Source organism: Falco punctatus, assembly GCF_963210335.1.
Source record: "Falco punctatus genome assembly, chromosome: 16".
Lineage (NCBI taxonomy): Eukaryota > Metazoa > Chordata > Aves > Falconiformes > Falconidae > Falco > Falco punctatus.
The window spans coordinates 2,458,082-2,483,169 of record NC_137596.1 but is presented as its reverse complement, the minus strand read 5'-3'; the positions used below and the strand labels follow the sequence as shown (position 1 = coordinate 2,483,169).

General features: G+C 51.3%; 1 protein-coding gene and 1 long non-coding RNA gene across 4 annotated transcripts in view; one reads left to right on the top strand and one right to left on the bottom strand.

The window, feature by feature from the left end:
* Positions 1–7,151: 7,151 nt before the first annotated feature.
* LOC308054170 lies at positions 7,152–8,453 on the bottom strand. The gene is made up of 2 exons (XR_013924005.1): positions 8,388–8,453; positions 7,152–8,221 (listed from the first exon to the last, which is right to left on the bottom strand). It is a non-coding gene; the product is annotated as an uncharacterized lncRNA (long non-coding RNA).
* A 636-nt stretch (positions 8,454–9,089) lies between these two features.
* Positions 9,090–25,088, top strand: part of CDON (cell adhesion associated, oncogene regulated) — a 59,757-nt gene continuing 43,758 nt past the window's right edge. For all 3 annotated transcript variants that reach the window (XM_080366474.1, XM_080366473.1, XM_080366475.1), the window contains exon 1: positions 9,090–9,756. The gene's annotated coding sequence lies outside the window, so the exon portion shown is untranslated. The remainder of the gene's footprint in view (positions 9,757–25,088) is intronic.

The following is a 25,088-nucleotide window of genomic DNA, read 5'->3' as shown; positions in this document are numbered from 1 at the left end:
TTGGCCATGTTTATTTTGCTAAACCTCACAAACCCATAATAGAGCTTAGGGGGGAAAGGAGGAGGCGGGGAGATGCACTGAAAAGTTATTAAAAAAAAAAAAAAGAGAGGGGGGGTGGGGAACCCCAGCAGCTGAAGAGGGAAAACGAGTTTGGGATTGCAGTGGGGCTCTGCATCTGCAGAGCAGCTGCAGGCAGGGATGCAGCAGGTAGCAGGGATGCCGTGGGTAGCAGGGGTGCTGCACCTTGCTGGGCACATGCGCCCCACCGGAAGAAAAGTGGGAAAACATTGCACAGGAGGATCAGAGGGGGGAAAAAAGCATCTGGAGAGGTTCTGATCCTCCCTGCGAGGGAGGCAGCAAGGAGATGCTCCGGCTTGGGAAGGAGATTTCTCCTCCGCACTTGCACATTCCTCCCGTCAGCAGTATTTACATGACAGCACCAGGAGAAATCCCCGGTCGGCCGGACCACCTCCCATCCGTTATCACCCCGCTGCCGCGGCCCCACGGTGCCTTGCTGCTCAATCCTTGTCTTTTCTCCCTGATCCCCTTGCCTGCACCCTACAGCCACAGTCCCTCCTACGCAACAGTCTGGCTTGTGACCCTCCGGAGTGCTCCCCAAGATTTTCCCAGCCCAGCACCCATAGGTGCCCTGACACAGCCTTTTACAGAGGCAGGGATGCTGCAAGGGTGGTACCTGCCCCTCTCAGGTGTGGGGTTTGGGGTGAACTTTGCTCCATGGGGTTGCTCCATCTCCAGGCAGCTCTGGAAAGACCCAGAACCACTGTCTCCTCCTGGCAATAGGCGTCAGGAGGTGTTGCAATGCACGAGGATGTTTGCGATGCACGAGGATGTTTGCGATGCACGAGGATGCTTGTGATGCGCGAGGATGTTCGCAATGCATGAGGATGTTTGCAGTGCATGAGGTCGTTTGCAATGCACGAGGGTGTTGGCAATGCACGAGGATGTCCGCAATGCACAAGGATGTTCACAATGTGCGAGGATGTTTGCAGCACGTTGGGGTGCTTGCAGGATGCAGCGACACTCACAACGTGCAGGGGTGTTAGCAGCAGGTGAGGCTGCGTGCAGCAGCGTGTGGGGATGTTTGCAGCACGCGGGGATATTTGCAGTGCAAGGGAGATAGTCGTGTCGCACAGGGATGCTTGCAGCCCACGAGGGTGTTGCAGTGCACGGGGATATCTGTGTGGCACAGGGATGCTTGCGGCACATGGGGACATTTGCAGAATACAGGGATGTTTGCCACGCACAGGGATGCGCGAAGTGATTTTGCGGGGGACACCTGCATCAGCTTCTCAGGCTTTCCGTGCCTCAGTTTCCCCATGCCTGAGAGCAAGAGGAGCACGAGGGCCTGTCCGTTTGCTCGGGGCTTGGCCTCACAGGACACTGTGGTGCTGGGAAACCTGGCCGTGCCGCAGTGGCTTGGCTGCCGGCATTGCATTTGGCATTTGGAGGGCAGCCAGGAGGAGCGCTGGGGGCCCGCTGCTCGCCAGATGCGATAAGGAGAGGTTTGGCCGAGGCTGGAAAAAGAAAGAAAAAGAGGAGGGGGGGGCGAAGGCAGAAAAAAAAGAAAAAAAGAAAAAAAAAAGCAAAAGCAAAGCAAATTCCTTGGCAAATCAAAGTGAAATGCTTGCAGAGCAAGCGCACGGCCTTGCATCCAGCCATCCGTCTTGATAAGGGGCTCCGGGGAGGAGGAGGAGGAGGAGGAGGAGGAGGAGGCAAGATGATGCTGGGGACCCGCCAGCAATTGCGCTTCACTGCAAGAAACCCATCAGGTGTCCAGCCGCTGGGTGACGAGGGGACGGGGAGCCAGCGTGCCTCAGTTTTCCCACCTGGTGCATGCACCGAGGTGGGGGAAAGGGGTTAAAAGTGTGCGGGTAAAACGCCTTGGAGGGGTTAAACGGGGCGATTTTCTGCCGGGTTTTATCCAAAACATATGTTTTCACCACTATTCGAGTTATCTGGGATATTTCCTGCGTGTTTGCTCCTATGGCAACCGGCCCAGCATGAAAGACCTATTTACTGGGCTCGGGGATAGGGAACAGCCATATGGTGTCAATTTTGAAGGCGCTCCATCCCCTCCGCCTGTCTCCGGTTCTCCCCCCACCACGGTCTTGGCCCCTCAAGGGGTGTCCACCACGAGCCGGGTCCAGCCGGGGTCCAGGATGGGCGCTGTGGGCAAGGGGACGTGGTGCGTTGGGTTTGGAGAGCTCATAGAAGGTGGCGATGGACTGTGGCAGCAGCCAGAGGTCCTTCAGGAGGGTGGAGATGGAGAGGAGGTACCTGCAGCATCAGCCTGAGGTCTTTCGGGGAGGGGGGGATGGAAACAAGATGCGTACATCAGTCTGGGATCCATCAGGAAAACAGGGATGGAGACAAGGTACCTGCAGCATTGGGCTACATCGGTCTGGGATCCATCAGGAAGACAGGGATGGAGACAAGGTACCTGCAGCATTGGGCTGAGGTCCTTCAGGGAGGTAAGGATGGAGGCAAGGAACCTACAACGTGGCTTTGAGGCCTGGCCAAGATGCTGGGCTGGAGATGGGGCTGGGGATGGGCTAAATCCAGCATCAGTCTGATGTCCAACTGGGAGATAAGGGCTGGAGACGAGCTACCTGCAGTGCTGTCCTGAGCTCCATAAGGAGATGGGGCTGGAAAGACCAGGGAGAAGCTCCCTACATCAGTCTGAGATCCACCAGGAGATAAACCTTGGAATAGGACTGGAGACAAGCTGTGGGCAACACTGGCCAGAGGTTCATCCAGATGATGGGGCTGGAGGCAGGACCAGGGAGAAAGTCCCTGCACTACAGGCACGAGGTCCATCCAGGAGGTAGGATGGACACAACCTGCAGGTCCCAGGGGCCATGAAGACCTCTTGCCACCCCCAGACCCTGCCAAGGGGGTGCAGTGAGGTCTGTCTGTCCCACCCCCGGCTTCTTGGAGGTAACCCCGATGCCCTCAGAAACCCGGCAGATGCTGCACGGGGCGTCCTCTGCTCCTTCCAAAAGACCGGGGCAAGTTTTGGACCCAGCACCAGGGCAGCTTCACAGGATTGAACGACCAGAATCCAGGAAAACAGAGCCGAAATGTTCTCTAGTCTACTGGGACAAAAATAAGGAAAAAAAAAAATTATTTTCTAATAAATGTAATTCTGTTGTTGTTGTCGCTGAGTGTTTGCTGCCGGGAGAGATGATAAAGCCAGGCAGGACCAGGCACAGAGCGGGACAGGGGATTTCGGGAATGATTCACTCCCAAAGCTCCTGCGGAGGTATTTCTGATGAAAACAAGCCAAAATAGATTCTTTCTTTTTACTTTTTAAGATTAAAAAAAAAAAAAAAAGTTTTACAGAAGTGACCCTTCCCACCAGCCTTGCCATTTTAATTTTTAATTAAAAAAAAAAAAAAAGAAAAAAAAAAGGCTTTCAGCCAAAATAAACCTTTGCTATGAAAACGTGTGTTTGGGTCAAAAAGCCACTTTTCACCAGGAGAAAAATAAACCTACAAAAAAACTTGTCCAACCCCTGAAGTGATGGGCTGGCAAAGCTCACGGGGAGACACGTCTTCTGTGGAGCCGACAGCTCTTCTCCCCCTCTCCTCCTGCTTCTCCTCCTCTTCTCCTTCTCCTTCTCCTTCTTCTCCTTCTCCTTCTCCTTCTCCTTCTCCTTCTCCTTCTCCTTCTTCTCCTCCTCCTTCTCCTCCTTCTCCTTCTCCTTCTCCTCCTCCTTCTCCTCCTTCTCCTTCTCCTTCTCCTTCTCCTTCTCCTTCTCCTTCTCCCCCTTCTCCTTCTCCTTCTCCTCCTTCTCCTCTTCTTCTGTCCCTCTCCTTCTCATTCTCATTCTCCTTCTCATTCTCCTCCTTCTTGTTCTCGTCCTCATTCTCCGCCTTCTCCTTCTCCCCTTCCTTGTCCTCCTCCTTCTCCTCCTCCTCTTCCTCCTTCTCTTGCTCTACTTGTCCTTGTCGTCCTCCTCTTTTCCTCCCCTTCTATTGCCTCATCTTGTCTCTTCTCTCATCATCTACATCTTCTCATCTCTTCACCGCCATCTTCTCCCCCCAGGTGCCACGTGCTCCCCCCGTGCTCCAGCCTAACCCCCCCCCCCCCGAGCCTTCGCGCCCGCGTCAGTTGCCTCTGGCTCCCCACCTGCTCGTGCCTCAGTTTCCCCACTCACACCAGTGCCTGCCGCACCGCAGAGCACATTCAGTAGCTGATGCCACCCAGTGCCACCTCCACCGCCGCGGGCAGGGGGGCACCAGGCAGCCAGCTGTCCCCTGCTGTCCCCTTCCCAAGAGGGACCCCCGAACCTTTCCCCCGCTGGAGACCCTCGGGCGCCGACGGGCAGTGGGGCAGGCTGGGGGGCTGGGCTGGCCCCGGGGGGAGCCGGCTGGTGAGGTGAGATGCCTGCTGGGGACAGGACCAGGTGATGGGGACCAGAGTGAGGGACCCAGTGGGGACTGGGACAAGGCACCTGATGGAAATGGGGACAAGGTGATGGGGGCTGGGATGAGGCACCTGATGGGGACTGGGATGAGATGATGGGGACGGGGATGAGGTGATGGGGACCAGGACGGGGTGATGGGGACTGGGATGAGGTGATGGGGACTGGGATGAGATGATGGGAACAGGGATGAGGTGATGGGGACCAGGACGGGGTGATGGGGACCGGGATGGGGTGATGGGGACCGGAATGGGGTGACGAGGACTGGGATGAGGTGATGGGGACTGGGATGAGGTACCTGCTGGGAATGGGGTGATGGGAACTGGGATGAGGTATCTGCTGGAGCTCAGCATGGGGGTGACAGTGACAAGTACATGGCGACGGGGAGCATCTCCCATCCCCATCCCACCCCCCCCCGACCCTCAGCTCTGCTCCCACAGCCTTCCCACTACCCCAGCCCCCCTGCGGGGGTCCCCCCTGGCTCAGCCCCGAAGCCGGGGTGCCGGACGGCTCCGGCGGGGTTGGCAGCACCGCAGGCCGGAGCTGGCGGCTCAATGGCGGGGCCTGGCTCCCACGAGCGGATGAAAGGCGCCCTGTCCCAGCGGCATTAGACGCGCTGCGAAGGCTCATTCCCGATCGGTCACGCTCCGAGGCACAGCTGCAAAACCCCCTCCGAGAGCCCGGGATGCTCCGGGGGCTTTGTTCTGTCCTGGGGAACCGTGACAAGACGATGGGATTATGAGGCAGGAGAAATAATTAATAATAATAGTAATAATAATAATAATAATAATAATAATAATAATAATAATAATAATAATAATAAAAAATAAAAATCATCCTTGCTGCGACCATGTGGGCTGGGTGGAAAAACAAAGGAGATCTCGAATCTCCATCTTCGCTCCGTGAACGGTGGCGTCACCCGCTGCACGTCGGTCCCCAGGGATGCACCAGCCCCACGGCTCTGGGGGAAGGAAGGGGCACGGGGAGGGTGCGGGGGTCCCCAGGGAAGGAGGGTTGCTCCTTGGGGTGTCCCCCTGCATGTCTGCTGCCAACCCCTGGCGGCGAGCCAGCAAGCGAAGGGAGGAGAACCTTGTGAGGAAGCAAATCGTACCAGGGGGAAAAACCTTGCATGGAGGGGAAACCTGGCAAGGAAGGAAAATCTTGCAAGAAGGAAAACCCTGCAAGGAGGAAAACCTTTCACGGAGGGAAAACCTGGCAAGGAGGAAAAAACTTGCATGGAGGAGAAACCTGGCAAGGAACAAAACCTTGCGAGGAGGAAAAACCTTGCAAGGAGGAAAACCTTGCACCGAGGAAACCTGGCAAGGAGGAAAAAACTTGCATGGAGGAGAAACCTGGCATGGAGGAGATACCTTGCATGGAGGAAAAATGTGGCAAAGAAGGAAACCTTGCGAGAAGGAAAAGCCTTGCATGGAGGAAAAACCTTGCAAGGAGGAGAAACCTTGCATGGAAGAGAAACCTGGCAAGGAACGAAATCTTGCGAGGAGGGAAAACATGGCAAGGAGGAAAAAACTTGCATGGAGGAAAAACCTGGCAAGGAAGGAAACCTGGCAAGGAGGAAAAACCTGGCAAGGAAGGAAACCTAGCAAGGAAGGAAAAACCTTGCAAGAAGGAAAATCTTGCATGGAGGAAAACCTTAGGAGGAGGAAAACCCTGCGAGGAGGAAAACCTTGCATGGAGGAAAACCTTGAAAAGAGGAAAAACCTTGTGCGGAGGAAAAACTTGGCAAGAAACGAAACATTGCAAGGAGGAAAAACCTTGCAAGAAGGAAAGCCTTGCAAGGAGGCAAACCTTGTGACGAGGAAAACCTTGTGATGAGGAAAACCCTGGCAAGGAGGAAAAACCTTACCAAGAGGAAAAACCTTGCACGGAGGAAAACCTTGTGATGAGGAAAACCTTGCATGGAGGAAAATCTTCCAAAGAGGAAAAACCTGGCAAGGAAGGCAACCTTTCAAGGAGGAAAAACCTTGCATGGAGGAAAACCTGGCGAGGAGGAAAAGCTCAGCACCCTGCACTCAGCACGGCCACATCCTTCCCGGCACGGAGCCTGGCATCGTTTGCCTTCGCCGAGGTTAATTGGGTTAGCGCACGGCTAAAGGGCGTAGCTTGTCCGGGTGCCTGCTCCCTAATGAGCATCTCATTTGAATCTATGCAAAATAGCAGGGAGCATGGAGACATGCTAATTAAAGCGATTTCTGTTCTCTAATTAAGCAGCAATTCTCCACCCCAAGAGGGTATTCTCATGCAAATTTGGATTTGGAGGGGAGAGAAACACCCTGAAAATTTACAGGGGGGGTCACGGTTTGGCAGCATCCCTGCTCCGCGAAGGACCATCGTTATAATCTTAATTTTAATTATTTTTACCCCCCAAAGTCATTGCACTCCTGCGCTGGGAGAGAGCCTCAAGTCCTCGGCCTCTCTGCTGGCCACCACATATCAAGTGATTTCACTTTTTCGTTTTGTTTTGGGGCTTTTTCTGTGGATTATGGGATTTGTAATCCGCCCAGGACTTTTCTAGTTTTTGTTTTCTTTATTTTTTTCCCCCTTTTACACTTGTGGAAATAATGACGTCCTCCAGGAAACCTCCTGAGGGATAAAATTAGGGCTGGTAAACACAGGGTAGTGCAGCCCATTGGTTTTGCAGGTTTGCCTGAAAACCAAGAAACTTTGTTCCAAGGTGCTGGGGTTTTTTTTGGTTTTGTTTTTGTTTTTTAATTAAAAAAAGCAGATTTCTCTTTTATTTTTAAACACAGGAGCTGTGTCTCTGTCCCGCCTGCTCCACGTGCTGCTCAAGCCGTTCCACACAAAACCTTCCTCTGGATAAATCCCCTTCCAGTTCAACCACCACATGCAGATGCAACCAAAATTTCATAAATTCAAAATAATATTTAAAAAACCGAGGCATTTGGGGCGTGTTTGGGGCTTTTTGGAAAGGGCCAAGGGTTTGGCTGCAGGATGAGGCTGTAATGCGCTGGTTCACCGTTTTTAATCCCGCAGATTAGGTCTAATGCCGCGCAATTTAGCAAGCTGTTAATATTAAATTACGCTGCAAATGACGGGAGCTTCCCCGACGCTTAACGTGCTCGCGCTGCGGTTTGCAGCTGGATGCTGTCCAAGCCCCAGTAAAGCCCCACTTGCTGCTGGTTTTCAGCCCCGTCTCACTGGAGCAGGGTTTTCTCCGTGGTGTTAGCGGGTGGGAAATCAGGCACGGAGCATGCGCGCAGCGTGCAGGATTGTTTCCAGCCTGCTGGAAAAAACGCTGGAGCCGCTCTCCTGCTCCCTCGCTCCTGCGACGCTTCAGCTTTACAACCGGCTGCAGGAGATGCAGCGCTCTGCTGGCAACCCCGGCTCTGCACCGGGTTGTAAAAGGGTTGGGAACACCTCGGTGCAAGAGTAAAGGGTTTACAACAGGTACCGCAGGCCTGCCAGTGTCCAAATGAGCGGCCCGGGCGCTGCAACCACCTTTGCACAAGGGGAGGGTTGCACAGTGCACGACCCTCAGGAGCATGCGAGCGAGCAGCCTGTCCGTGGTGCACAGTTGCAAGGGTACGTGGTTCGAGGGTTCACCATTGCAATGGTGCACGGTTGCAGGGGTGGGCTGTTGCAGGGGTACACAGTTGCTGGGTCCAGTGTTGTGGGGGTGAACAGGCACACCATTGCAGGGGTGCATGGTTGCAGAGGTCCACCATTGCAGGGGTGCCGGTGAACGCTGTTGCAGGGGTGATGGTTGCACGGTACACCGTTGTGGGGGTGTCACTGTTTCAAGGAGACATTTTGCAAGGGTACATGTTGCAGCAGTATGAAGTTGCAGGGCTGTATGGTTGCAGGAGTACACTGTTGCAAGGGTGCAGAGTTGCAAGGGTGCAGAGTTGTAGGGTTGCAGGGGGAACATCATTGCAGGGGTGATGGTTGCAGGGTACACTGTTGCGAGGGTGCATGGTTGCAGGGGCACATGGTTGCAGGGGCATGAGGGTGCATGGTTGCAGGGGCACAGAGTTGCACAGGTGCATGGGTGCGTGGTTGCATGGCTACACAGTTGCAGGGACGCATGGTTGTACAGGCACATGTTTGCATGGTTGCACAGTTGCAGGGGCACAGGGGAACATGGTTGCAGGGGCACACAGTTCGGGCACATGGTCACACAGTTGCAGAGGTGCATGGGCACACAGTTGCAGGGGTGCACAGCACACGGTCACATGGTTGCAGGGGTGCATGGGCACACAGTTGCAGGGGTGCATGGTCGCAGGGGTGCAGGAGTGCACATGTGCAGGAGTGCCGGGGCACACAGTTGCAGGGGTACACGGTTGCAGGGTTGCAAGGATGCACTGGCACACAGTTGCAGGGGTGCACGGTTGCATGGTTGCAGGGGCGCAAGGATGCATGGGCACACAGTTGCAGGGGTGCACAGCACACAGTCACACAGTTGCAGGGGTGCATGGGCACACAGTTGCAGGGGTGCAGGGGTGCACATGTGCAGGAGTGCCGGGGCACACAGTTGCATGGCCACACGGTCGCATGGTTGCAGGGGTGCATGGGCACACAGTTGCAGGGGTGCACGGTCGCAGGGGTGCAGGGGTGCATGTGCAGGAGTGCCAGGGCACACAGTTGCAGGGGTACGCAGTTGCGCGGTTGCATGGTTGCATGGTTGCAAGGATGCATTGGCACACAGTTGCAGGGGTGCACGGGTGCACGGTTGCAGGGGCGCAAGGATGCATGGGCACACAGTTGCAGGGGTGCACAGCACACGGTCACACGGTTGCAGGGGTGCATGGGCACACAGTTGCAGGGGTGCAGGGGTGCATGGGTACACAGTTGCAGCGGTGCACGGTTGCGCGGTTGCACGGCTGCAAGGCTGCAAGCGCCCTCCGCGTGGGACGCGGAGCCCCGCGGCGGCGCGGGCGCCCCCGCACCCCCCTCCTCCCCTCTCCCTTAAAGGGCCCGCAGCCCCGGGGCCGCCCCGAGGGGACCGTAGGGGACCGGGCCGCGCTCCCCCCCGCCGTGTGTCGTGCCCCCCCCCGCCGGCCCGGTGCCGCGCCGGGCGGCCCGCACCCCCCCGCCCGTTGGTACGCTCCGGGGGCGGGGCGGGGCGGAGGTGCCGCGGCCGCCTCCGGCACGGGGCGCCGGTGGAGCGGGGCGGGGAGCGGGGATAAGCGGCGCGGCCGGGCGGCGTTGGATGGAGGCTCCCGTCCGCCGGGTCGCCCGCCCCAGCCTGGAATGTCCTGGGGAGCCGCCGCCGAGCGGGACCGGCACCGGCACCGGGACCAGGGAGGGGGCGCGGCGGCTGCCCGGAGGTAACGCGTCCCGCCGCGCTGAGGGGGACGCGGCCGCAGGTGGCGGCGGCTCGGCCCGGCCCGGCGGCTCCTGTCAGCCCCGGCCCGCTCCCGCCGGCGGCAGCGGCTGAAGGGGGGGTGCTGAGGGGGGCCGGCTCGCGCGGGGGGTCCTCTCCTGACGGGGGCCGGCTCCTGGGGGGGGGTCCCGCTCCTGGGGGGGGGGTCCCGCTCCTGGGGGGGGGTCCTCTCCTGGGGGGGGTCCCTGGGGCGGCTCCTGGGGGGGGTCCCCTCCTGGGGGGGGGTCCCTGGGGCGGCTCCTGGGGGGGGTCCCCTCCTGGGGGGGGGGTCCCTGGGGCGGCTCCTGAGGGATCCCTTCCTAAGGGGGTTCCCCCCGGGGCGGCTTCTGAGGGGGGTCTCCTGCTGACGGGGGTCCCCGGGGTGGCTCCTGAAGGGGGGTCCCTTCCTAAGCGGGTCCCCATGGCCGGCTCTTGAGGGGTCTCGCTCCTGAAGGGGGTCCCCGGAGCGGCTTCTGAGGGGGGTCTCCTCCTGAGGGGTGGTTCCCCGGGGCGGCGGGCGGGCGGGCAGCCCCCCGTGTGCCGGAGCCGGGCGCGGCCGAGGGGCCCGGGCCGGGCCGGGGCTGTTCTGGTGCCCCCGGTGCGGGGCTGGGCGGGGGGAGCCGGGGGGCGCCCGGGTGAGGGGGGGGGGTGGGGGGGGGGGGGGGAGAGAGACCCCCTGAGCGCAGTTTCAGCGCTCTGCCCCCAGCCTGTGGCCGATGTACCGTCATACCGCCCAGTGAACGTCCCCCAGGCTGTATTTGTCATTAAAACGCTGTTCCGTCTGCAGGCGCTGCGGCGGGGCATGGACTTGGGGTCGTGTCTTGCCTCTTAACCGCCTGAAAATTGATAATCTCGGTGCTTGGTTTAAATCCGCAAGGTCACTTTCTCTGTGATTAGAGCGGTGGAAAGTCAGCCCCTAAAGCGAGAGGTGGTGTGTGATGCCTGGGGACTCCAGCCGTAAAGCATAGTGACATCTTAACTCTGTTTATTTTATTTTTTTTTTTTCTCATTATGACGCCTCCATCCTTAAAGCTGTCAGATTCTTGCTTTTTAAATGGCTTTTGCTTGCCTTTGTCTGTCTCTTTGCCAGAAAAAGAAATAATTATACAGTTGCTGACTTTTAATGAAGGAACTTTCCAGTCGACTATTGCATGTTTTCAATATTGACGTTTTCAAACCAAAAGGGAAATGTTTTTCAGACGTGACACACAACTTTCAACTGTTAGGCAGAAAACAGGCGATGTTTATTTTGCCCCTGCCTCATAACTTTTTAAAGGATTGGCGAATGGGTAAATGTGATGGCTTTATGTAGGTTTGTTTTTTTTTTTTTTTTTTTTTTTTTTTACTGCTTTCCCCGAATGATTTGCTGGGTCTATGTGCTCAGAGGTTTCTGAGAAGGAGTAGCTGCGCCGAGCCTGCGGCTGTAAAACTGTCAGCTCTGAAGGGGTGTTTACTCAGTGAGTTGTATCTTTCACACATGCACCAGAAATACAATTTACTAACCCAAACACCAGGGTTGTCACTCCACAGCCACTGGTCACTGAGGTTACTGGCAGTGCATAAACTTTTATTCTTCTGGGATTTTGTTTGTGGCCCAGTGTCTTCTTGGAACAAAGCAGGTAATCCTGTTGTGCCGGTGCTTAAAGCCAAGCTGCGTGGAGCCGGTTTGCTTTTCTGCTCATCTCCCACAGCTTTCGTGTTTTGACAGTTGCGATTTATGTGATGTACTGCCTGCCTGTAACTTCTTTAAGGAGAGATAGCGCTTTTGTAATAGCGGTTGCTGAGGGCAACAGCCCACTCCTTCATGTCACTATATTCCAAAAATTCTCCGCTCAAGTAGCGGTGAAGGTTTCGTGGCATGATTTCTTAATGCTTTTCTGTTAAACCTGACATACACCCTAATTACAACCAGCGTGCTTTTGTTCTACCAAACTAAACTAGGCACTGAGCGCTGCTTGCGTGATTCAAATGCATCTAAACCAAACCCTACTTCTGAAAAATGGTTACAAGCCTGTCCCCTGGGGAGGGGTTGATAATGGAGTGCTGCTCCATTAAAAAGAAATATTTTTTTTTCCTGTAATCCCCTCCCCAAAACAAGAGGGAAGTTTTTGACTAGTTCAGTCTACATCCTAGAAAAATCTTCAGGCTTGCGACACAGCCATAGAAACCCACGACTGTTGCTCAGAACTATTTGGTTATGTAAGGCTAGACTTACAGATAGAAATACTGAGACAGGATCTACTGGATTACCTGCCAGCTTCATGTTAAAAGGGTGGTTTTTTTTTTTTATCTCCTCCAAGGGGCAGGAAGTAAAATGGGAACAGTTCTAGTGGTGAGGGATTAGTAATTCACCCAAGGATGAGCGCGGTAGCTTTGTCGCTTGGATTAATGCGATTTACACCCTTAAGCTGCCCCAAGCACTTGTAAACAGCCGTGCCCGTGCGTGCAAGGTGAAGCACAGGCAGGCTAGGAGGCTGCTCCCGCCTTGGCAAGCAATAATACACCACGCAAAGCAGCTGGGAGGGTTTATCTTGGTTATTTTTCACCCTCTTGCGGGTGCCAGGGTTCGGTAGGACACCAGCTCTACCTGGTGCTCTCCAGCCTTTGCCCACCAGCCCTTTTGGGTGCTGGTGGGTGGCGGTTGGGCCAGGACGCCTGTGTGCTCCCTCTGTCGGCATGTTGGCCAGCCTGGCTGGGATGCACTGGTACTAAACTTTGTGTTTCTTACCTCAGGACTTGTGGGGGGGTCCTGGCAGAAACCAACAAAAAACCCAGACACGTAAGGAGAGGCCTGACTCTGCTATGGGGGCAAACCCCACCAGTGCTTTCATTATCTCAAGGTGTGCTGTAAGCCTATAAACTGAGGCTCATGCTTACTTTGGCTCACTGGTGTGCCAGAGGAATAAGGCAGCTGTGCTCCAACTTCAGGTGATGTCACTTGAGGATTTTAACTGTCAGAGCTTAAAAATACACTGACTTGTTTAAAGACTGCTTCTGCAGATGTGGAAATTGTGAAGCAAAGCAATTGATTTGCTCACGTGAGCGCACAGCCATACCGGTGTTCGTCATCTCATAAATCCTCCTCTGTGTATCCCCGAGCAGACCTGCTTTGCCTAATGAAGGCCTTGGTCATACTGACACCACTGAAATTAATTTAGTGGCTGCTTGAGATAAGACGCTACCACTAAGTGTTAAGTCTAGCAAAGCTTCAGCTGCAGCAGCAAGAAAACTTAACTGGGAAGCATGTGATGATTAAACCATTTTGGGAATAAAGCTGTTTTCTGAACCAGTGCCTGACACAATCTGCATGTAGCTTGCTGCGTGGTACAGTTGTGCAGCACCTTCTCCCGGTGTGCCTCTTCACCTGGCTAGTAGCATTGTTGATGTGACTGAAGGTGTAAAGGACCAGCTGCTTTAATTCCAGCTTCCCTGGGAAGTTGTTTGCAGGGCTGGGTGTGAGGAGCAGCAGGTTGCAGGCTGATAGCTCGGAGTCTTTGTATGTGCACATCCATCTTCTCTCTGCTGCCAAATGAGCTTTATGCGAAAGGTTTGCATCAGTAGCATGAGCTATTTCTAATTCTGTATGTGAAAAGGCATTGAACTTCACCTAGCTTTCCTGTACCTTCCACCAAACTCGCTCTTCCCGCTTTCTCTAAGAGTTCTTTTACTGCAGTGCCTTTTAGGCTGCACAGGAAAACCACCAACTCTTCATCTTCCTTATTTCCGTGCCTACAGATGTGAATCTTGAGGGGTTTGTTGTTGTTTTGTTTTTTTTTTAATGCAATGCTCTGTTCCTGCGTAGTTGTGTTGGCATGCAAACACATGCAAAATGACATGAAAATGCGGTGTATTTGCTGGTGAACTTGGTTCCAGCGAGGCTTTGAAATCTTTTAGCTTAGCGCGAGAAGCCCTGAGACGGAGCCAGTCTTCACCCACAAGCCTGTTGAGATCTGGTATTTCAGGTAGCATTTTATACGGAATCGCTTTAATTGGCGTGCTGCACGCAGCTCAGAAACCTGCCTGACGTCTTTTGTTAGGCAACATCTAATTTGTATGAATTAATTGATACTGTAAACTTGACCTTTATATGTAGAGTCAGTTTTTTGACTGCTGCTTTGCTTATGATCTGTTGACTAGCGAGTGGCTCCCTTAGCTGAGTCATGCCACTTTCCTGCTCGCTGCAATGTTTTTCTGTCAGTTTTCTTGTTTTCCTCAGTGTTTCAGTGGGCCAGGGAACTTCTGAGCTGATTCCTGGCTGCAGCTGGGGTGAGGCTGATCAAAAATGCTGGCTTATGTAGCTTAAAAATCTTGTTAAAGGCTTTAAATCCTGTATCAAGCAGACTTGGTCAAATTGCCTCCTGAAGTGGGAATTTCCAGCCTCTCTTGCAATCCGGACTCTTAAAGCTGGTACATGGGAACCAAACTTGTTCTCTGTACGCTTTTTTTTGCTGTTTTGATCTAGTTTAACAGGTGAGCTGGTACAAGGCCTGTTCTCTGAGTGTGTTGTCTTTCCTACTGGCTTAGTGCTCTCCTGGTGGCCTCCCTGAGCAAGCCCTGGTATTGTGTCCCCTTCTCCCAAATAATTCACTCTGGGATAGCATTTGTCCTTGGCAAATTCAGCAAAAACCTCTTTGCTCTATTACTTTAGCTAACGAGAGGTCTCCAGCTACTGTGTCCCAGGAGATTTTAGACTAGTTTCCTCTCTGTGTGTGTATGTGTATATGTATATATTTATTTTTTTAGGTTTTTCTTTCTCAGCTTACTGTTCTTCTAGTAATGTCCTTGGTAGATGGCTCAGTCCAGCTTCCAGGGCTGACTGTGTCATAGTTTTCCACTTAATTTCCCCAGCTTGTTTCTCCCTTTCCGGTGCGGATGATGATTCTCCAGTGACAGTTATCACTTTAGGGTAAACTGCTTGTTCAGCCTTACTAGGGACTGAGATTTGTGCATCCATACCACCTGTCTTTTCCATTAAGCCCCTGCTTGCTCTTTCTACGTGAGAAATATCTCCTGTCTTTCAACAGAAGGGAAAATAATCATGCAAGGTGGGTTGTTTTCCCGCTTCCCATACCTACAAGATGTCTTGGAGCTTTTCTGGCCAGGTGGGATGCTATTTTTTTTTTCTTTTTTCTTTTCTCCCCCACCCCCCCAGCTCCTTGGGCGCCGTTTCACATTACAGCTCAGTCAGAGGACTCGCTGCTGCAGGAGGTGGCAGGTACATTCCTGCCTCTTCCCTGCTGTGGGAATCCAGTGCTGGAGCAGCTGCAGGGGAGTGACTCCAGCTAACCCTTCCAGATAAAAAAAAAAAACAAACCAAAAAAAAAACCAAAACCCACAAGCCCCAAACTCTCCGCTGGATCTTGCCCCACAGTTAAAGTTGCTAAATCTTCCACTTCGATGACTGGGGAGGCCTCTGGGGGCTAGAGGGGTGCTGGGGTGGGGGGGAATGGCCCCTTTTGGCAGCAGCTGGCTTTTAAATTGGCTTAGCTGTCTCATAAAACCGCATTCTCCGTGCTGTGGCTGAGCCAAGAGCTGGTTGCCTGGGGTGGGGTGGGGGGCTGTCTTGCTGTTCTCCCCCACCTCCATCTCCTGCTCCCTGCCAGAAATGCCCGATTAAACCAGTTCAACTCACTAAAACGACAGGGGGGAGGAAAAAAAGCCCCCCCCCCCCCCCCCCCGAACATAATCCCCCGAAACCCAGAGCGAGGTAAGCCAGCTTGGTTGGAATATTTTCTTCCAGCTTGGCAGCTGGGGGTAGTGCCAGAAGCAGCAGGAGGGAGCGAGGGAGTCGGGGCGGGGGGGGGGGGGGGGGGGGGGGGGGGGGGGGGGATTGGGAGACCATCCCTTTTGGCAGCGGCCAGCTTTTGCCTTAGCTGTAAGGTGAAACCGCACCCTTGGCCTCACCTGTCTGTCTGATCATGCCTTTGATTTATACCCTGGGTTTTGCTGTTTAGTTTTCCCCGCAGACTTCAACCATTGTATCTGATAATGAACCGAGTGGTTGAGCCTTATTTGTTTAATTCAAAGACAAGTTTAATATTTCCTACCTCGCAGTTGTACAAAGTCTGCCTGCCTTGTAGACCTTGGTTTTCCTCACGGTGAACCTGTAAAATGCCAAAGAGCGCCAGACAAAGGGGAAAAAATGCTTGTGCTGTGAGCAGTCCCCCGTTGAAAAATGGGCTCTGAAGGAGAAGGGCAAAGGGGCTGGGTGCCGCTGGTTTACATTTCTGGGGTGTTTTGTCTTTGCAGAGGTAGCTGTGGGTTGTTGCCTGCAAAGCACACCCTGCCAGCTTGCTCCACCTCACCTTCTGCGTGCCGGTGGGACCCCTGCATTGTGGGCTGCCAGCTCCAGTCAGAGGTGAGCTGTGGGGATCTGCTGTGCCCCCCTTAATCTCAGGCGGAGAACGTTCCCGAATGCCTCTAATCATTCTGCATCATCTGCTAAAGCACTGAAGGTCAAACAGATGCTGGACATCTTCATGGAGAGCGTTGTCGTGTTTCGTGTAGGTGCTTTGTGCCAGAGCAGCAGCCCGCTCTAGCTGGAGATGCCCTTGTTCCTGCAAGGGGATGGTACTGGGACTTTTCCTTTCCTGGTCCTCGCAGAGCGAAACAAACCATTTATCTAGCTAAAAGGCTTCAATTTCAATTATCTTAAAAGAAATAATGTTTTTTTACATGCCGGTTCAGGAGGTAACCCCCAGGTGACCATTCCTCTTGTGAGGACGAGTCCCATCGGGAGAGCTGCAGCAAGGGAAGAGGATGATTCTTCTGAGGTGAAATTCCCTACTCGCTTCCACATTGATCCAAGCTAGGTTTTCCCAAGTAAAGTTACTTTGATCAGGTGGTGTTTTCTCAGTTTTTAATTTCCTTTTATTTTTTCCTTCTTGTTTGCTAAGAGATGATAAATCAGCCCAAATAAGGGTATGAGAAAGGCTGGTGATTTTCAGGAGGATCCAGAGACAGTCAGTGCAAGACATGTTGCCTTTATCTTGGAGATCAGGAGATTCCTTTGCAGTGATGGATTAATCCACTCTTCAGTGAATAATATAACTGAGAACAAGTAGGAGCCAGCGCTCCAAACAGATGACTTGTTTAATAAGCGTATGCTTGTCCTCCCCGCCTCCCCCTCTGAAAAGCTTCTTTCTTCACCATTTCATTCAGCCTGCCTGCTGAAATCTTACAGCCACCTGCGTATGTGCCAGCCCCCCCCCCCCCCCCCCCCCCCGTACCAAAGGAGGGATGAGGATGGGGCTGTGCCAAAGGCCTCTGGTCCCAGGTGGATGAAAAGATAAACAGCAGCTCCACCAAGCCAGGGGGAGGCTCAGGTTGGAGAGAGGGTGCCTGTGGGCTGCTCTGGCCATGACATCAACTGGCTGCATGTAGTTCTTACCCTAATTAGCAGTGTTGATGCTGGCATCTGCCAAGGGGTGACCTTGCACCGCTCTGGTCCCTTGGCTACAACAGCTGTCCCCCAACAGAAGGCGAAGCACTCTGCACCCTGGGAAAAAGTTGTACATAGGAGCTTGAAAATTGGCTTGAAAATTGAGGTTGGGGGAAATGAACTTGCTGGGGACAAGGAGATGGCAATGGGTGGCTTAGATGTGGAAATAACGATGTTTGGGAAGATGGTTCTTCGGTTGTGCTGGGGTGGATCTGCCTGCCCGCCCAGCTGATACCTCGTCTACAGCTCCACAGCCTTTTGAGCTGCTCAGGGTTGTTCTGGAGCCGCATGCTGAAGATACTCTCCCAGTGACATGTGGGTTGTTCTTGTGCATCCAGTGGGTTACGAGGCTGGGAAGGGAGCTGTGCGACTTTACCAATGGAATTCATGTAGCTAAATCTGTTATCATCCTTATGGATATAGTGGAATAACTCTCTGGCAGCTCACAAGCTGTGTGTCTTGTCGCTTTAACATCTTGGAACACGTCAGGGGTAGGTCCTGCTGATAGTTAGATGTCTGGGTGGGTCTTTGCTCTGCTCAGGACCCCCCAGGTCTGTTGTGGTCTGGCTGGCAAAAGCTCTGATAGCTCAAGGTCAAGTTGGTGAAACTCACCAGCTTTGGCTTTCCCTCTTTCATGAGAGCTGGTGTTCTTGCACTGATGATCCACTTGGGGTGGGGGATCAGTAGTTACAGCTTTCAGCTGTATTTTGGAGAACTTCAGTGCTGTGTGGGGCAAAGATAAGATCTTTAAAACAGCATTTCCCCCTTTAGAGGATGGGTTTTGCTGGTGTTGGCTGAGTGTGATTTCTGGTAGCTGAAGAGTGCTGCTGTGTAATGTTCCAACTCCATGTAGATTAAATGTATTGCGGAGTCAAACTAAACAATAGCATGTGGTTTTCCTTTGTTCCCCCCCCCCCCCCCCCCTTCCCCACAATAAGAGTTCACAAAAGTTCCAGAATTATGGCTATACGCTCGAGCGTAGGCTCGGATTTTCATAAAGCTTGCTGAGGGCTGTTAACTTCTGAGGAACTATTTCACGTTTGCAATAGCTTCAGGAAATCTCTTTGTTTTTCAAGAGCCTTTTCAGAAGGTGCCTTTTGGTGTAGCGCTTGGATACCTGCTGCCTAAATACTTTGCAGTGACAGTATATCACAGCTTGATGGAGATTTGAGTCTCCTCTAATAAAATGCAAGCTCAGGAGGAAAACCCTGAGGGTTTTTTGGAACAGAAGATGTTTTCTGTTCCTGCCACTAATCTTTGTTGCAGAATGAAATAGGAATGCATCCTTTAAATCTTTGTCAGGGTGTAGAAGGAAGCTGGCAACGGATGTAATCAAAAATGTTATTATCAAAACTCTCTAAATATGTTGAAATTTCAACCTTAATGATATGATTTTGAATTCAGCTATTCAGACTGAGGCATTTTTTTTTTTTTGGGTGCAGATTGCACTTCCAAATTGCTGTGCGAGTCGAGATCAATCAGAGGAGTCTAGGACTAGATCATAGATGGTGGATGCTGAAGTTACAGTCTGCAGCTGTGTGGCTTGAGTCTCTTCAGCTCTGTGAATTGTCACAGGAACAGATCTCAAATGAGTTGGGTGGTAGCATTGAGGCACGGTTTTGTAGATTATGGGCTTTTTTGCTCAGCATTTAAAAAATAGTCTGATTTCAAGTCAGGTTTTTTTCTAAACTAGTGCGTTTGTCATTGCTCGTGTGTAAGCTACACGCATGGAAAAAGTAAGTATATTCAGAGATTTTCTGAAGCAGCTCTTGCTGGTTCCAGTAAAACATAATGAAGCAGCACCAGATCCTATGTGCGGCGGCAAAGACCCTAAACTGCCTCCTTGGTATGACAGGAGACTGAAAGTTTTTAGCCGCCTTCTTGTTGGTTGGAATAAGGGACCTTCAAGTCACCTTCACCCTTCCGACCCCTCTTCCTCGAGACTGCAGGTTGAGGATGTAAAAGAAACTGAAGTCCTTCTCCAAGCCAAAGGTGTGAAGCTGTTTATTTTCACTCTGGAAGCATATATATTGCAGGAGGCAGATGCTAGCCTGCTTAACCTAAGCATTCACTACTTATCTGGGGTCTGGCAGGCATACAAGTGTTGTCCCTTCTAATCCCCCAATATTAAAAAGTCCAGGCACTTTTCGCTGGCTGAGTCCAAGATTGTTGGCTTCTTTTTGTGTGTTTTTTCAGAGCAGAAAAAGAAACATTCGCTTTCTTTGCCAAGTTTAAATGAAGACTAATGCTGTGGTGCTGCTTAATCTTGTTTTTCTTGCTATCTGATGGATGCTAACATGGGATGGAATCAGTCCCGGCAGCCGGTTATCTTTGCAGGGCCCCTGTGTGTTGCTGAGCTCGGCATTAAAGTCTTGCGGGGGAGCTGACTTGCTACGAAGAGTCTCGAACCTTCTTCCTACATCCTGAGGCCACAGCAGCGGTGTCCCATCTTCTTTTGGGAAGGTGTCTCCTGGAATTACCAGTCTGCTGTTGGACATCCAAACAGAAGTCCTGTTCAGCAAAGTAGGATGTGTCTGTGCGGGTGAAAACAGGGCGCAGTCAGGTTAACCTGGTACAAAAATTCTCCTTGGTACCTGTGATGAAACTTAACTACTTTCCTATCAGTTGCTCATGTCTGAACTAGTTCTGCTGGTAGCAGCTGCCATCACCCTAATTTACGGGAAGAGATTTGGGCTCTGACTCATGAACTGCCACTGTTTGATGCTGGTGCCCCCGACTGCCCCTCCGTTCAGGGCTGGGGTCCCTGCCTCTAGCAGGGGTGAGCCAGTGGTGCAGTGTTGACTCGGAGCTCAGCTGCAGTGGGTGAAGCAGCAGAGCTGGAGAAGCTGAATCCTCAGGCTACGGTTTCATGATCGCTGCTGCCTCCTTTCCCTGGTCCAGCTTGGCTCTGCTGGCACAAGAAGGAAGCGGGAAGCTATGGCCAGTGCTTGGTTCTGCAGCGCTGCTGAGCAAATCTAACCCAAAGCCCCCCCTCTCCTTCCCCCGTGTTCTGCTATCCCTCACCTCGCATGGGAGCCAAGTCAGTTTGTGTAGCAAACCTGGCCTGAGCAACATGATTTTTTAATTTTATTTTTTCCCCCTTTCCCTGCCTAGCTATTGCAGAGACAGCTTTTATCTGGGCCTGAGGCTAACGGGATTGTTTTTGCTAGAGGAATATTGTCAGTTGTGTCGGGATTCCTTCCCTCTAGGTTAAGAAGCTCAGAAATGTGTTTTTCCTGGAGAGTTCGGACTTCAATTTTGAAACCAGGTTTGATCTGTGGAGCGTGGGGGAAGGGAGGGGATGGGAGGAGAGCAGTAAAACCGAATTACCCGGTTAGCTTACTGTAACACTGAAGGATGAATTGTTCGAAGGCTTGTTTTAATCGGGGGGAGGGGGGGAGAGAAAGGATGGACTCTTTCCTGCTTTATTCCTCAGCTGTCACTGGTTAGCCGGTTTGCTTTTTAATAACCATTGTTCTCCTGCCTATTTACCCTGGAGACTGGGTTCAGCGGCAGTGTGTTGGCATTGCATGTGACAGTGTGTGGACTACTGTAAAAGGAGGGGAAGCGGCAATTTCAAGTGGAGGACAGCAATTTTGTGGAGCAAACAGTCAAAATGGAGCTGTTGCTCCGTTTTGTGCCTGCTTTCAGCCGTCTGCAGGCACAGTGGATTCTAAAGGGTGACTTTACAACCGTGCTGTAACACACAGGCTTTGCTCTCCGGTTCCAGCGCGCCTCCCATATCCTGCAGCCATGAGTTCACAGGCTCCTAATTGCCTATGATGTAAGACAGCAGTAGATGAGGTTGCTATAAATTCTGGCTGCAGGTGTGGATTTAATAGTCATGCTTCCCTTTAAGGAATCACGGATAGCATGGATCCCTGCAAGTTGCAACAGACCGAGTTGGACTTGGGGTAAGGCAGCTAGAAGAACCCTGGCTCTTGTGTCTTTTAGAGCTGTTGCTTGCTGGAGGCTGCCAATGGACGGTGTCAGTGTTCATCTAGAATCGCCTCAGGAATGAGCTCGGTGTCCTCTAACAGAGCTTGCCCATGGTTCCTCTTCTTTCCATCGACTTTCACATCAAAACCTATCAAGAGTGAGAGTGCTGCTGGAAGCAGACCTCTGGGCAGCGTGCGTGGACGCGAGCTCCTTTGTCTGAGAGTCTGACAGGCTTTTTTCTGATGACCTGAGTGAGCCTGTGGTTCTAATCCTTGGTTTTTTTGGTGTGTTTGTTTTTTTGTTTTTTTTTTTTTAATCATGCTGGATTCTGGTTACAGGAACCATAGGGAGATTATAATCACAGGTGATCGTCCTTGACATGCAAAATTCAAACTTTTTGGAGGGGAAAAGACACACCCTGAGGCAGTACTGAAGCTTGCTGTGGTGTGTGCACCTGTAGGTCGGATAATTAGGACAGCGAGTCCCCTAGCTCACTGGAGGAAAATAGGCATGTCTCACTTGGAGTTGGGTTTGGTGGGGTTTTTTTCCTGTCTTTTGGCCACATTCTTGCAGTTCAGGGTTTATTAAAGACACTGGGGTGGTGCTTTGCTACTTGCTTTGAGGCCTCATGCTGTTAAGAGTGCAAAGTTCCCTTTCATGGACATCCATTCCTAGCCCCTCCTTTGGGCTAGCACTCCAAGACTGCTTGGTGAGCTGAAACTGCTCCCTCGTCCAGGTGAAAACTCAACCTCATTTTTTTTTTTTCTTTGGCTGAGTTTTCAGCTGGATCTGCCAGCAGATCTGACTCATGCGGTGGCCGCATGATCACTGGTGCAGATAGGAGGATGCAAGCCAGGTCCTGAAGGAAGGTGTTACTGCCCTCAGCAGCAGCCTGGCTTTAAATTGGCTGAAACTGGTTGCGAAATCTCGTTCTTGGTTTTAAATAAAAAAAAATTAAAAAAATCACTCGGTTGAAAAAGTAAACCCCCTTGCTCCGAGGATCAGGCCAGCTCTGTAGGAAGGAGCGGAGAGGGAGGCGTTTGCAGAAGGACCTTTCCAGACACAGTTGAAGGTGAGCAGAGCTGTCACTGGTGATGGCAAGGTGGCGAGGCAGAATTGGGACAGGTGGTGAGCTAGATACGGGGAAGAAAATGGGAGTATGAGGCAAAGTAGTGCCTAGTCAGGAGAGAGTGAGAGGGCTGGGGTCTTGGGGGGTCCCTGAAGAGCAAGGGGTGAGAATTTTGTATGTATTTTGTTTACAGTTCCTCTGATGGAACTGTTAGACTAATGATACCTTCAGATCCCTTGAGGTCTAAAAGCCCTTATTTAGGTATTTAAGCATAATTGCAGCCCAGCAGAACTGTATATTAGGCTAATGCTCTGTTCTTTTGCTTCCCCTGAGGCTAGAAGAGTCAGAAACCATACCCACTTCATTAGTGTGGCAGCAGGGGGACTGTCTCAGCTTTTTTTTCCTGAAGTTAATAATGAAATTAACCTAATTGTTATGCCTGTTTGTGGATAAGAACGCATGGCTTCTGTGATGATTTATTATATTTTTTTTTTCCCCAATGTCTGTCTTGTTGTGACCGGTGCTGATGCAGCAGGATGGGGATCCCAGGCCTCCCCAGTCAGAGCACGTATGTGTGTCGGTAGCAGACTAGCGACTCAGGAGTGTTTTTGACTGCGTGCTGCAGAGGCACAGTACACAAACTGTTAAATTTTTTCCCCTCTGCTCACAAATCCATTTTTTCAGTCAATGCCAAAGCATGCGTTCTTCTATCAAGACCATATGTATGCCAAGACCGAGGTTTTAAAGTCAAGGTGTTTTTGAAATACTGGAGTGCAAATTAAGTATCTGAGTAATCTTAACTGTCTTCTAAAAAAAAATTCTCTATCAGCCTCACATATAACTCAAAGGATTAATGGAAAGCTATACTTTGATCAGAGTCCAACAGCTGATACCAACCATGAGACTTTCCAGGCCTGAAAGCAAAATAGAAAAAAACAGTGAACAACTAGGCAAAAGATCTGCTTCTCCATCTTTGAGGCAGGCCAATGTTTTGGTCATGGTTTTAGGCTAATACTTGTATTTTATTTTTTTTTCCTCAGCTGCTTAGTGTATCCTTGTGTCATCTTTGTCCTGTGACACTGGGCCTTACCTGTGATAGAGTTTGAGTAAATTACAGGCGTTATTCAGGATTTTTTTTTTACAGCTTTGGAAAAAGACACATACGCCTTACAAAGGCAGGCCATCAAGGCTTAAGGACCCCTGTCCTTGTCAGAACTCGGTTGCTGCCTCGTTTGCTCAGTGCTGTTTGTTCTTCCTGCCATCTGCCACCCTGAGCAAATACTCAGTCTCTATTTTAACAAAAATAATGTGCCGTTACAAACCATTGCACAATCGATAAGGTATTTTGGCTCCCAAAATTGCTCTTGGGATTCGTTACTGATTCATGGGGAGGTTTAAATCATGTGGAGCAACCATGGGGCTTCGTGCATGCTCATGCAAGGCTGCTTATAAAAACACATTACCAGAAAAGAGTAAAAATACCAATTGAATAATTAATTGGGAATATCTGTAGGCAACACTTGGATGCTGGCTTAGCACTGATTGATTTGGATGCTGGGCAGGGGTATGGGCAGAATTTTGGAAGTGTTAATGAAATTCAAGGTGACGATTGCAAAGGTTGCGCAACTGTAATTTCTCTCTTAGTTGTCACGATAAGGATCTAGAAAGTATACTTCCATTTGTTTAAAATTTAATAAATAAATATGAACATAACATCAAAGGATGCTTTTTCTTGTAATTTTTAAATGCCTTTCCATTTGGTTTGTTTCTGTAGCTGCCTTTGAGTATGTTTCATTGCATTCTGACCTGTTTATATCTTTCACACTTGGTTTATAGGGTCACTGTCAGCAAACTGTTTTTTGTGGGGTTTTCCCTTTCAGATTTTTTTAGGCTAGAGAAAATACCAGGCTTGCAGGACTGCTAGGCAGAGCTTGGTTTGTTTTCTATAAGCACCCACAAAATCCCTTTGAAGTACATATTTTTATTACTTACACTCACGAAATCCTGTCTTTCGTGATGCCATAATTCTGATACAAATGCCTAATTATGGTATTTTAAAGGGAAAAAAAACCAAACAAAACCCTAAACCTCAACACTTATGTAAATGCTTGGCTCCTTATCTCCATTGCTCTGCTTCCTGTAATTTAGTAACACAGAAACTGCAGTTTCAGTGCTCGAGGTGGAGAGTAAAACAGGAGCACTCGAATGTGTGTGTGTACATATATATATATTATTATTTTTTTTTACACAAGCTGTGATTACAGCATGACTTCTTCAGTGCTCGAGCTCTCTCTTCGGAGTGTAATTAGGAACACATTGATTCTTATTGCAGCTGGCAGCTGCTCGCTATTGCCTTTTTCAGCTTATGACCCCCATAGTCCTGCTGACCTTTCCTGGGGTTAGTCGTAGGCCCTTTTCATTGTGATGGGCTAGAAGTGGCTCATGTGGAGTTGATTATTTCCTTGCTTGTCTGGCCTTTTTGGTGCCATAACTCCAAGTCACTTCCATTTTCTTCCCGTGCTTTTGGCTGACCACAGTGAAAGGAAATGCTTTTGCTGGCGACAGGATCGGTTTGCACGCTTGACTGACTCGATTGAGACCCTGAAAAGGGGGGAGGGGGAGGGTAATGAACACTGTAGGTGCTGCATTTGCTTTTTAAAGGTTGATGTTAATGATTGAGTGGTCATTAAGCATTCATAAAAATGAGGCTTCGGCAAGCTCTGTTGCCTTTTAGGGATCTGAAACCCACGTGTTGGCATTAAAAATCAGTCTGCTGCATCCTTGATGTATGGCAGCCGTGTCTTTAGGAGCGGTACGTACAAGTTATGTGGCGTGTGGGTGACCGCAC